The sequence below is a fragment of the Coenobita brevimanus genome, chromosome 12 (genome assembly GCF_032717465.1).
Source record: "Coenobita brevimanus isolate Jiangsu-jjx chromosome 12, ASM3271746v2, whole genome shotgun sequence".
NCBI classification, from domain to species: Eukaryota; Metazoa; Arthropoda; class Malacostraca; order Decapoda; family Coenobitidae; genus Coenobita; species Coenobita brevimanus.
Window position 1 is genome coordinate 18091414 of NC_136965.1, and position 12978 is coordinate 18104391.

Genomic DNA, 12978 nt, shown 5'->3' on the forward strand with positions numbered 1-12978 from the left:
GTAATGCAATTACGATTTAGAAATTGACTAACTTGTAATTATCATGATTTATCAACAGTTTGGTCATAGACATCAGAAAAACTAAGGCAAGTCTAAATGATTTATCATGACGATGTCAGTTCAATAAAAAATATTTTTCATAGAATATGTTTAATGTTCCAGATACAGTTTTGAATATTAGGGATACCTTTCTCCGCACAGGTGGGTGCCTGTGCTCAACTTTCGGCTGCTCTGGTGGGAGGCCCCCTTGGTGGGTGGCTCAGGGCCCGGGCCCCTTGGGCCCCCCCCTTAATCCGGCGGTGATACTGAGCTGTATTTTGCTTGCCCTGTTGTCGGGGGCACTATGGTATATTTCGGGGGCACTGTTCTTTAAGTCACGCATTTTAATTATTATTATTATTGTTGTTGTTGTTGTTGTTGTTATTATTATTATTATTATTATTATTATTTAGTAATCCAGGCATGACTTTGTAGAGAGTCTGTATAAAAAAAAAAGTGAGGCGACGGAAGAATCACCATATCACGTTTGCCATCTAAGTACCGGTTCATCTTAATACCCAGGTGAGATAATGATGTCAGCCTTAATGACACCAGTAATCATAAGCAGAAAGGGTTAAAAATCAATCCTCAGTGATTTTGCAATGGAGATTTACTTAGCATTGCCCTCAAAAATGGTTCCCTGTCCTTGTCACACTCAACATACTGAAGCATTATCATATCCCGGACCTGCCTGTGATGTATTACCCTTAGTTATTAGTAAGTGAATTTACATAAAACGATACGATACTTGAGATAATTCTGGGCCGCAAGGGCGATCGCACCAAAATACAGAAAACGGGATTTTTCTCGGTTCAAGGTGTCGAGATTTATACGCAACACATGTTTTGAAATGTCAAGCGAAAGTAGACCTTACAACCCCACAAAATAGGGTTTAAAGGCGCATGATTTTGACAGGAAAAACAGCGGACCTACCCACTGCCTCCGAAAAGAGGGGGCAGAGAGCAGGTCCCTGTGACCTACCCCATCACTCGGGTCCACTAGAGTGAGCGGACGGGCCAATAGCGCGGAGACTTTCATCCACCCGTGTTTACATAGGCTGGCTCGGCCAATCACAGGCGTCCTACTATACACTCTTTAGCACTCACACAGTCTTCCTGCCAACCCTGTGATCTATGGACTGAACCTCAAGACCCCGCTTATTTTACCCCGTTTTTGCACCAAAAACTACATCATCATGTCATCTAGTGGTAGTGAGAGTGAGGGAGAAGGACATAAAGTTACAAGGAAACGTCAGAGGCACTGTGAGAGTGGAAAAAAGTTGATCTCGTCGTCGGTATTTGCCAACAGGACTAAAGATTGGTGCCTTGTACACCTTCTACCTAGACTTTCTTGCCAGTAAAGGGAAGTCAGAAGGGAAGATGTCCAGGGACAAGTATGAGCGTATGTTAGGTTGTGAATTTAATATCAGTTTTGAACCCCCAAAGTCCGACACGAGTAGTAATCACTGCTCCACTTAACGCTTCCACAGACGCCCTGCTCTGCATTATTTTAAGGCAAGTGTAATGAATTGAAACCATTGTTGTATTCTTTATTAAGTATAATATTGCATTGGCATAAACATGTAAAGAGAAATACATTGATATGTTTTGGCCATGTGGAGAGGATGGAGAATGAGAGACTGACGAAGTGAGTATATGTGAGTGAGGTGGAGGAGGGAGAGGGAGGGGGAGGCTGAAGATGAGATGGGGGAATGGAATGGAGAGATATATGAGAGACTGGGGAGTGAGCTGGAAGCAAGGCAGTGAAGTGGCATTGGACAGGGCGACAAGGAGGCGATTTGTTTGCGGCCACCCCTTACGGGATTGAGGCGTCTGGCAATAGATACATAGATAGATGCCGACATAACAGTGCTTTTGGTATGATACTTTTGATATTTATCTGTACATTTGCCAAAAATCAGATAAATGGTTTACAGACATGATTTTAGTACGCTATAATTATGTTAATTTTGTAATGAATTTTAATTCTGTTTAATAACTTTGCCAAAAAAAAGAAAAGGTTGTCATGTAGTTTATTATTCTTCAATTTGTTTTTTCCTAAATTTGCCAAAATGGGGAAATTTACTTATGACCAGTTTTTTTGGCATCAGTGTGTTCAGTACATTCGTACCTTTCATTTGCATGCAATAGCATAGCGATATTGCAATATTCTCTACACATTGCAAATTGGGGGGAATGCTATGCAATGAATTTGAAAACAAAAATTTGCATGAACATACCAATTTTTCTTCTCAGGGAATTATTCGCTTTGATCATACACATCAAATGATACCACATGTGCCCACTTTTCATACACATTACAGGGTAGTGCAGCAGAAGTATTAAAGGAAAAGAGCAATATCTCAAAACTAGCTTTTGGTACGGTCGCCCTTGGGCTCCGGACACCCCATATAGTCGAAGGTCCTAATAAAAAAGAATCAGAAGAAAAATGGAATTTGCTTATCTTCATACCCGTCCACTCCCAGGGCACGATAGTTCCTGCTGATGGGAGTACTGTGCCATGACCAGCAGTCCTTTGAGACCAGCAGTATATAGCCAGGAACAACAACACTGACACTGACCACTTTACTAAGATAAGTCTTGCCTGCGTTGAGTAATGATAACAGTAATGATAATACTTATAATAATAATAATAATAATAATAATAATAATAGTAATAGTAGTAGTAGTAATAATAATAATAGCAACAGTAATTATAATATGGTAAATAAATAAATAAATAAATAAATCATCATCATCATCATCATCATCATCTTAATAATAATAATAATAATAATAATAATAGCAATAATAATAATAATAAATAAATAATAATAATAATGATAATAATAGTTAATAATGATGATACTACTATTAGTAGCTACTACTACAACTACTACCAGTCTACTATTACTACTGCTACAACTACTAGTAATTCAGTAATAATAATAATAATAATAATAATAATAATAATCTATCTATTACAAGACGCCTTAATCCCATACAGGGTGGCCACAAACAAATCGCCTCCACGTCGCCCTGTCCCCCGCCATTTCACTGCCCTGCTCCCAGCTCACACACCCCTCCCTCATATACCTCTCCACTCCATCCCTCCATCTCATCCTCGGCCTCCCCCTCCCTCTCTTCCCCTCCACCTCACTCACATACACTCTCCTCGTCAGTCTCTCACTCTCCATCCTCTCCACATGGCCAAACCACCACAGTGTGTTTCTCCTAACGCTTCCTATCACATCCACATCCACACCACAACGCTTCTTCACATCCTCATTTGTCAGTCTGTCTCTCCATATGATTCCACAGGCTCCTCTCAGATAACTCGTTTCCACTGCTCTCACTCTTGACTTCTGTCCCTCCAACAACGTCCAAGCTTCACTTCCATACGTTAGAGTTGGTATCACAATACTGTCATGTAGTAACTTTTTCACTTCCATGCTCACTTCCCTGTTTCTTATCACTGCTTTCAAGGAACCAGCAACCTTTCTTCCTTGTTGTACCATTTCAAGCACTTCACTTTTCAAGCTTCCATCCTTACTCATCACACTACCCAAGAACTTAAACGTACTCACATTTTCCCTTTCCTCCTCATCTAACCTCACTGCACATTCACTGACTTCACTTCTCTCGAAGACCATAACTTTACTCTTTCCTACATTCACCTTTAGATTCCGTTTCTTACACTCTCTCCCAAACTCATCCTCCAAGCCTTGCAGCTGCCCTTCGTCTTCACTTAACAAGACAGTATCATCTGCAAACAACAATACAGGGAGTTTCCAAACACTGCCCTATCTCACTAGGGCCACTCCAACATCCACTGCCCTTCCTTGTATCTCTTTTATTACCCCATCCATATACAGATTGAATAATAATAATAATAAATAATAATAATAATAATAATAATACCAGTAACAACAATCATCATTACCATCAAATATAGTTTTCCACATTGGACATAAACAGGATGAGTACCGTACGGACCACAAGCATCATAAAGAGAGCATAAAAACAGGAGAACGATCATAAACAGAAATATGGTATATACTGTACACATTAACAGAGTTGACGAGACCACATAAGTATTGAACATGAAGGCAGGCCACCTCTCAATAAATCTATCTATCTATAGTCAGACGCCTTAATCCTGTAAGGGGTGGCCACAAACAAATTGCCTTCATGTCGCCCTGTCTTCTGCCATTTCGCTGTCCTCCCCCCACCTTACACCTCCGTCTCTCATATACCTTTCTACTCCATCCCTCCACCTCATTCTTGGTCTCCCCCTCCCTTTCCCCCTCCACCTCACTGATATACACTCTCCTAGTTAGTTTCTCACTCTCCATCCTCTCCACATGGCCAAACCACCATGTTACCATTATCCTCGTGTCCTTTGTCAGGGCCTTGGTCGTCACCTGTTGGTCCGTCCGGGTCCGAGGCATTTTATCTTTTTAATTAGTTGTTTTGCGGGGAGGGGCTCTTACCCTCCGCCAACCCACTTAATGACATGTAGGTAAAACGTACGGGTTGGTTATATGGTTACCACCCAGCGTATTAAATGATTTCGCTGCGTACAGGAAATTATTTGGCTTGTTACTCAGTGCTGAATCACCCTGAGTGAGTGGATGATAGGCGCCCTCATCCATCTATAAAAAAACACATACCGGTATATACTTAAATTTTATCCCCGCGACAGATGTAAATTATGGTCTACTTCCTGTGACATAGGCAAGATGAAAGAAAGAGGGAAAGCACAATGGTAAAGGAAAATATATCGACTTGCAAGTACCGTACATTCATTAGTCTATAACGCGTAAATGAAAGGCGCGCAAACGGAGAGACATACACCGCAAGCGTCAGTCAAGTACGAGACTGAGAGACGCTGGAGAAGCGATAAGATTTGTAACCATTTTGTAGTCGTATGGAGAGAACAACAAATGTAACTAGCCTTTTGCTTGCAAACTGTACACTAGTGAAACAAATAGGACAGGACTTTTGCTACCGACTGTAATTGAGTTAGAGAAACTTATGTGGCAAGATTTTTTTTTGACACTGTAGGTGAGTGAGAGAAATTGGAAATAAAGAAGACTCTTTTGCTAGCAGCTGTAAGGTAGTGAGTAGGAGACAGGAATTGTGGGATAACTTTTGCTGAGTGAACTTTGAGAATACACCAGAGAGAAACATGGGTGTGGTGGGAGAGGCCAGAGAGAGACAAGAGACCTTTCCTCGTCCCTGCTGCTTTGCCACCCGCTGTAAAATCCGACTTATAAAATTAGTGCTCTCTCTCTCTCTCTCTCTCTCTCTCTCTCTCTCTCTCTCTCTCTCTTTGTGAACGAAAACATTGACGTACTCGAGTCAAATGAGGCAGGCAGGAAACAAGTGGTGCCTGCTCGTGTTTTCAGTTCGTCTTAATGAGCTCCCTCGGGGTCTAGACTTCCCACAGATTTTCAGCCAGTATTGCATTTTTTCTTTATTATTTTATTATTATTATTATTTATATCCAAGGGGTGGTTGGGGTTTATTGCTCATGTAATGCCACTCAGGGACTGAGTGAGGCTGGTCACTCTCATCTTTTAATGTCAGGACCAACTTGCCTAGCCCCGGGCTCCTATGCTTCTCATGGGGCAACAAAAGATTAGATGATGCATGAAAATGAAATTTATTATTATTATTTTTAAAGAAAAAGTGTTGAATCGTGTTTTCGCGCTAAGTCAATCCATCCCACCGTATTATCCCTGGGGCAAACAACTGACTTGTTACACACAAACTGTTAAGGATACACGCCTAGGAAAAATGCAGTGCCAAAACACACACACACACACACACACACACACACACACACACACACACACACACACACACACACACAGAGACACACACACACACACTGCGTTGCCTTAGAGTACAAACACACTGGTACCGCAAAACACAGACACAAAACGCAGTCACAACATATGGACAGACTTACTAAAATCCCTTACAGAAATATTAACATCACAAACCATGGAGAAATTCTTACCACGAATTATAGAAAAAAATTACCTCGAAATATATATAAAAAAAATAAAAACGATAAATCCCCCTCACCGTTCGGGATTACTTTGATATTCCACTCTAGGCAATACCAAAGGATTTAATATTACTGAAGCGATTAATAGAGGCTTGATTGTGTCATTATATTTCACTACATTTTTGCTTCTAGTTTTCTTTGCAAGTAGGAATAAGGATCGGATCGATATTTTAAAAAATTTTTCTTGGATGATGAAAATATAGATGAAGCGTAAATGTCTAAGTAATTTGACGAGACGTGAATATTTTTTAAGATCTTCATTTCTGTAATTTTTGTGTATGATGTAAGAGATATATATATGTTTTTGTTTTTGTCTTGAGGATGTGGAGAAGAATTATTTTCTTTGCGTAGCACTGGAGGCTCAGAGAGAGAGAGAGAGAGAGAGAGAGAGAGAGAGAGAGAGAGTTGGCATCTTATTTATAGCCACAGCTCGATGAGACTGTTATGCAAATGTCCACATAATACTTAGCTTCTCTTTCTCGTTGCCGAAGCCTATCCTGGTTTTATATGAACATTTTCCAATTTCAAAAAATAAAAAAATCCCATGATAGTCCACATAAACTCACATCATTATCATTACTATATACCTTTTCTTCCTCGTCAGTATCTGCCTTTCACGATTTCTTTATCCTATGTGCTCCCAGGGCCACACTTTCATTGTATTCTCACGCCTGCTAGTTATTACTTTTTTGTAGCCGTGATGAGCTCTCGTATGTGTCTGTGAGAAGTTGCCATCACCTTTTGTCACTACCAGGCCATCTTGTTGTTGCCGTGCGATTATGTTTAGTATATTCTTTCTAGTTGCACATCTATGCATTGGCTATAGCCTATGTATTAAATCTCCAGAGTATATACTGTATACACACACACACACACACACACACACACACACACACACACACACACCTGTGTATGTGTGTATGAACAGATGTTCCCTCTCCCACACCAGATTTCTTGAGAGCCTCTTAGATTCCACCATTATTCCTCGCCCAGCCTTCCCCTGCCCGACCCTCTGTCTAATCGATGGCAATTCTATTGGAGGTTCAGCAGATATTCACTTTCGTCTCTCACAACGGCCAATTCCAAGGTATTTCACTGAACGCCCTCTTGCCACTAAAAAGTACCGTGAATATTCTGTGTTTCCTGACTTCAGGTAGCTAAGCAGCGAAAGACTCATTGGTATTTTCAACTTTTGTTGTTGTTGTTGTTGTTGTTTTTGTACGAATAGGATAAGCCGAATGTTCCGTACCTATGGATAAAACCTTTAAATCGCAAAGTCTAGTTATGACTGTGGCTGGTATCCCCTCGGTTAAGTAGCTCCGTAAGACCTTTCTCTTTTTTTTTTTTTTTTTTTTTTTTTTCTATGCAAGAAAGAAGGAAACGAAAAGCCGGGAGCCTCGCAAACCATTCCTTCCAAGAAATAAACAAAAATGACAATACAAAAGAGAGGCCAAATTCAAGATTCTTGCATTTCGAGATGCCTGGACACATTTGCGTTTGAAAGACTGGAGATCATAGTAAGTAGGAAATGCAGAAAGAGGAAAAAACAGCGTTCCAGAGTTGGACCTGTTGCATAAATAAAGGACTCTGAGTAACATTTAACTTTTGCATTAGAAAGTTGGACAGAAAGGGGATAGAGAGTTTGTTGCTAGACGGGTGCGTAGCTCCCGTCGTAGAGGTGGAGGGATGCAAGCAGACAGTTCAGAGGAGCAGTGACCATTGAAGTAACGATAGAAAAGAGATAAAAAGATGCAAACAGTGCAGAGAAGAGACAGAGGATTGAAGGTAGCCAGTAAGAGGAGGAGAGTTAATGAGATGAAAAGCTCTTTGACTTCACCCTATTGAGAAAAGCTGTATGTGGGGATCCTCCCAACACATGAGAGCTGTTGTACTCCACACAGGGGCAGAATAATACCTGTGTATAAAGTCAACAACTGTGCAGGGGTAAAGAAGGTACGGAGTCGGCTTCGTACACCCAATCTCTTGGAAGCAGATTTTACAAGTGATGCAGTATGATCTTTCCAAGATAAGTCCCTGGTGAATGAAACCCCAGGCATGTTCAAAGGATGATGCAGGATTGAGCTGGATATTATTAAACATTAGTGGGTACTCCTATGGAGGACTGTGTCGGGTTGATAGGTGCTTAAAAACTGAGTTTTTGGTGCATTAAAAACAACAAGATTTACTTCGCTTATTGGGCCAGTACCTTACTGTCCATTCGTCTGTAACATGTTCCATAAATCACTCATCAATATCGCTGTACTCTGCGTAAATTACATACAGCATGTTAACCACCCATGTCCGAAAATAAATCATTAAAGAAGAGGGGTGCTAGGGAGCTTCCTTAACCGACGGGAATAGGAGCCTGTGATATCTTAAAGACAATGATATCAAAAACAGTGAGGTTCCCCAACCAACCATCCCTTCACCAAGAGGCAGGCAGGAGAAAGTAAGAAGGACTGCCATGCAGCACAAGAAAATCCACTCTGGAAGAATGAATGGGAATTCCAATCTCGAAATCCAGCATCTTGTCATCATCCATTGGCTTTGAAAATGTCAGGGAATGTGAATAAATCCCTCCAATCCTTTGATGCTTTTTATATGTTTTCGTGCTATCTCCTGACGACTTTATTCAGTCTGGAACACACATTTCGAACTGGAGCTAATATATATAAGTTTCACTAATTCTCTGTTAGATATCTTCCCTAAGCCAAGGAAAATGGTCTAGTGGGGCTGCAGGAATAACAGAAAAAAAAATCTTCCTACTGGCAAGTGAGTGGGTTTAATAATAATAATAATAATAATAATAACAATATTAATAATAATAATAATAATAATAATAATAATAATAATGTCACTGGGGATGTAAATTTAAGAATTAAAAATACTTAGATATTGCTCGAAAGTACAGACAAGGAATTGACTTGTAGAAAATCAAGTAGTAAGTTTTACTTTATGTGGCTTACTTCGCCGATTGGGACGAGAAATTTATAAATTTTCTCAACAGTACACAGCAGAGACTAATCGCTCTGAATGCTGATTTTTAGTACTATTGTAGCCTCTTGAGAAAGTGACTCCACCCCTGACAATCAATAATGCTAATGATAATGGACAGGTTCTTTCCGATTAGCTTAACTCCTGGCTGGTATAGCATTATTTAAGTTTGATACAAAAGGACTGGCCCTAAGTTACCAGTTATGAATAATGTATTGAGTTTGTGCAAACTAGGAGGCGGCAAAGAGAAGTAAAGCTTAATGTGGAGAAATGAACAGAGATTCTAAGTATTTAAACTCCAAAGAAAAGAACAGTAAATTTATTTATTACAATAAAATAAATTTATGTTATATAAGTCTCAAAATGAACTCAAAAGGGGAATTCACGGTCACTGAGGGACTCATGAATTCAAATAACAAAGGAAATACACTCACTCAACTCATTCAAAAACTAATCATACTTAAGCCTAGAAAAACGAAAGGAAATACTGGTCAGTGGAGGGAAAGACGGAGCATCTGCATGAGTGAACACCAAGCGCTGCTATTCGGTGCTAAAGCTCACTTCGCCGATCACCGTCTAGATGGAGATTCAGGAAATCACCGTACATTCATGGAGACTCTGCTCTCTTCACTGAGCACAAACGATCCTACTCTTGAGGCGATCCAAAGCCAGCTGAGTTCAAACTGGGAAAGGGATGAGAAGATGACCATGTTCACAGGAAGGACAGTATGCGTGGCCTAACTTCGACGGTCCAACGGAGAGAGGGCAGATGATATACACACGCAATAAAATCACTCAGTGAAAGCACTGAGTATGGAGTACTGAATAGTCACTTATGAAACAGTGACAAATGTTCTGAAAACCATCCAGATCGAAGTGCATACTAGGACGATGGTTGAGCCTGAGTGATACCCCAGTGAGAATTCCACTAGAGTTCGTGGTTTTCTCACCAAAGTACAATGTCCACGAATTTGTATAAATACACACTCGCACCAATTCGTGACAAATAATAATCATCATCATCATCATCATCATCATCATCATCATCTTAAATCATAATCATAATCACATCATAATAATCATAATACCAACAACAACAACAACAACAACAATAATAATAATAATAAATAGTAATAATAATAATAATAAATAATAATAATAATAATAATAATAATAATATAAAAATAATAATATTAGCAACAATAATGATAATAATAAAAATAGCAAAAAGAAGAAAAGCTCATTCAGTAACGTTTACCAGAAAAAGGTTTTTACTTGACTCAGGTTGACCGGAACAGCCATTAGGGCCAGGCTGGGAGTTATTTGTGGTACTTCCCTTTACCGTAATCAACATTAATTACAAAAACGGCAGCTGCACTATAGCCCTATATGAGCCGGCTTTAAAGCAGGAGCCGTGTTTACTTTTTCTCCCGTCTAGCGCGGGAAAAAACGAATCTGTCTTGCTGTGAATTGTGGGGAGCAGCAGCAGCGCCAACAATGGCCGCCACAGTGACAGCACCACATACTTTGTAGAACCAGCTGCACAACATACAGTAAGCAGTATCGCATAAGACCAGCAGAATTGCATAAATTTACTGAGACACGCGAGGAAAAATAGACGCTTCTGCCAACACACACACACACACACACACACACACAAACACATCCGCTCTATAGGAGACACTTGAACTAAAAAAAATTACACAATTCAATCAGCTTGTAAGAGATTCAGCAAAGACATATGCTAGTCCATGTGAAACGAGTCTGTTGCCCCCATCCACAGCGTCATCATCATCATTTAATCGTCATCATCACATTCACCGTCGTTATCATGTCATCGTCATCATCATCATCGCCGCCTTCACTGCGACCATCATCATCATCATGACCTTCACCACCACCATCATGTCATGACCTTAACCACCACCATCATCATCATGACCTTAACCACCACCATCATCATCATGACCTTAACCACCACCATCATCATCATGACCTTAACCACCACCATCATCATCAGGACATTCACCACCACCATCATCATCATGACTTAACCACCACCATCATCATCATGACCTTCACCACCACCATCATCATCATGACCTTAACCACCACCATCATCATCATGACCTTAACCACCACCATCATCATCATGACCTTAACCACCACCATCATCATCATCATGACCTTAACCACCACCATTATCATCATCATGACCTTAACCACCACCGCCATCATCATCATGACCTTAACCACCACCATCATCATCATGACCTTAACCACCACCATCATCATGTGACCTTAACCACCACCATCATCATCATGACCTTAACCACCACCATCATCATCATGACCTTAACCACCACCATCATCATCATGAGCCTTCACCACCACCATCATCATCCCCTTTGACCTTAACCACCACCATCATCATCATGACGCCAACCACCACCATCGTCATCATGACCTTCACCACCACCATCATCATCATCATGACCCTTAACCACCACCATCATCATCATGATGACCTTAACCACCACCATCATCATCATGACCTTAACCACCACCATCATCATCATCCCTTGAGCTTAACCACCACCATCATCATCATCATCGACCTTAACTACCACCATCATCATCATCATGACCTTAACCACCACCATCATCATCATGACCTTAACCACCACCATCATCATCGCGGCCTTAACCACCACCATCATCATCACTGACCTTAACCACCACCATCATCATCATATGACCTTAACCACCACCATCATCATCATGAGCTTAACCACCACCATCATCATCATGACCTTAACCACCACCATCGTCATGCATGACCTTTAACCACCACCATCATCATCATGACTTTAACCACCACCATCATCATCATGACCCTTCTACACCACCATCATCATCATGACCTTAACGCTCCACCGCCATCATCATCTTGACCAGCAACCACCACCATCATCATCATGATCTTAACCACCTGCACCATCATCACTTGACCTTAACCACCACTACCATCATCATGACCTTAATCCACCACCACCATCATCATGACCTTAACCACCACCATCCATCATCATGACCTTAACCACCACCATCATCATCATGACCTTAACCAACACGCCACCATCATCATCGCGGTATAACCACCACCATCATCATCATGACCTTAACCACCACCATCATCATCATGACCTTAACCACCACCATCATCATCATGACCTTAACCACCACCATCATCATCGCGGTAGCAACCACCAACATCATCATCATGACCTTAACCACCACCATAATCATCATCATGAGCTTAACCACCACCATCATCATCATCATGAGCTTAACTACCACCATCATCATCATCATCACTTTCACCATCGTTATCATCATCATCATCATCATCATTTCCTCCACCACCACCATCATCATAATCATGACCTTCACCACCACTACAACCACCATCAATCCTCATCATCACTTTCACCATCGTTATCATCATCATCATCATCATCATTTCCTCCACCACCACCATCGTCATCATCATCATCCTCATCATCATCACCATCACATGTTCCCCCACTGCACGCCAAATAGTCTCCATCATTGACATATCCCGGCAACTAAACCCAGCAATCTCTTGAGGGGAGGGAGTCAGCGATAATTTGCCTTGTTCCGCTACAGTTTAAGAGCCATGGAAAATATCATAGTAGTAGTAGTAGTAGTAGTAGTAGTAGAAGTAGTAGTAAGAGAAGTCGTCGTGTCATCGTTGTTGTTATTGATGTTGTTGTTTGTTAGCAGTCTGGGGTCAACTGCGGGTCACCTGGGCATCGCTGACCCTCTAATTACGGCATGTTAATT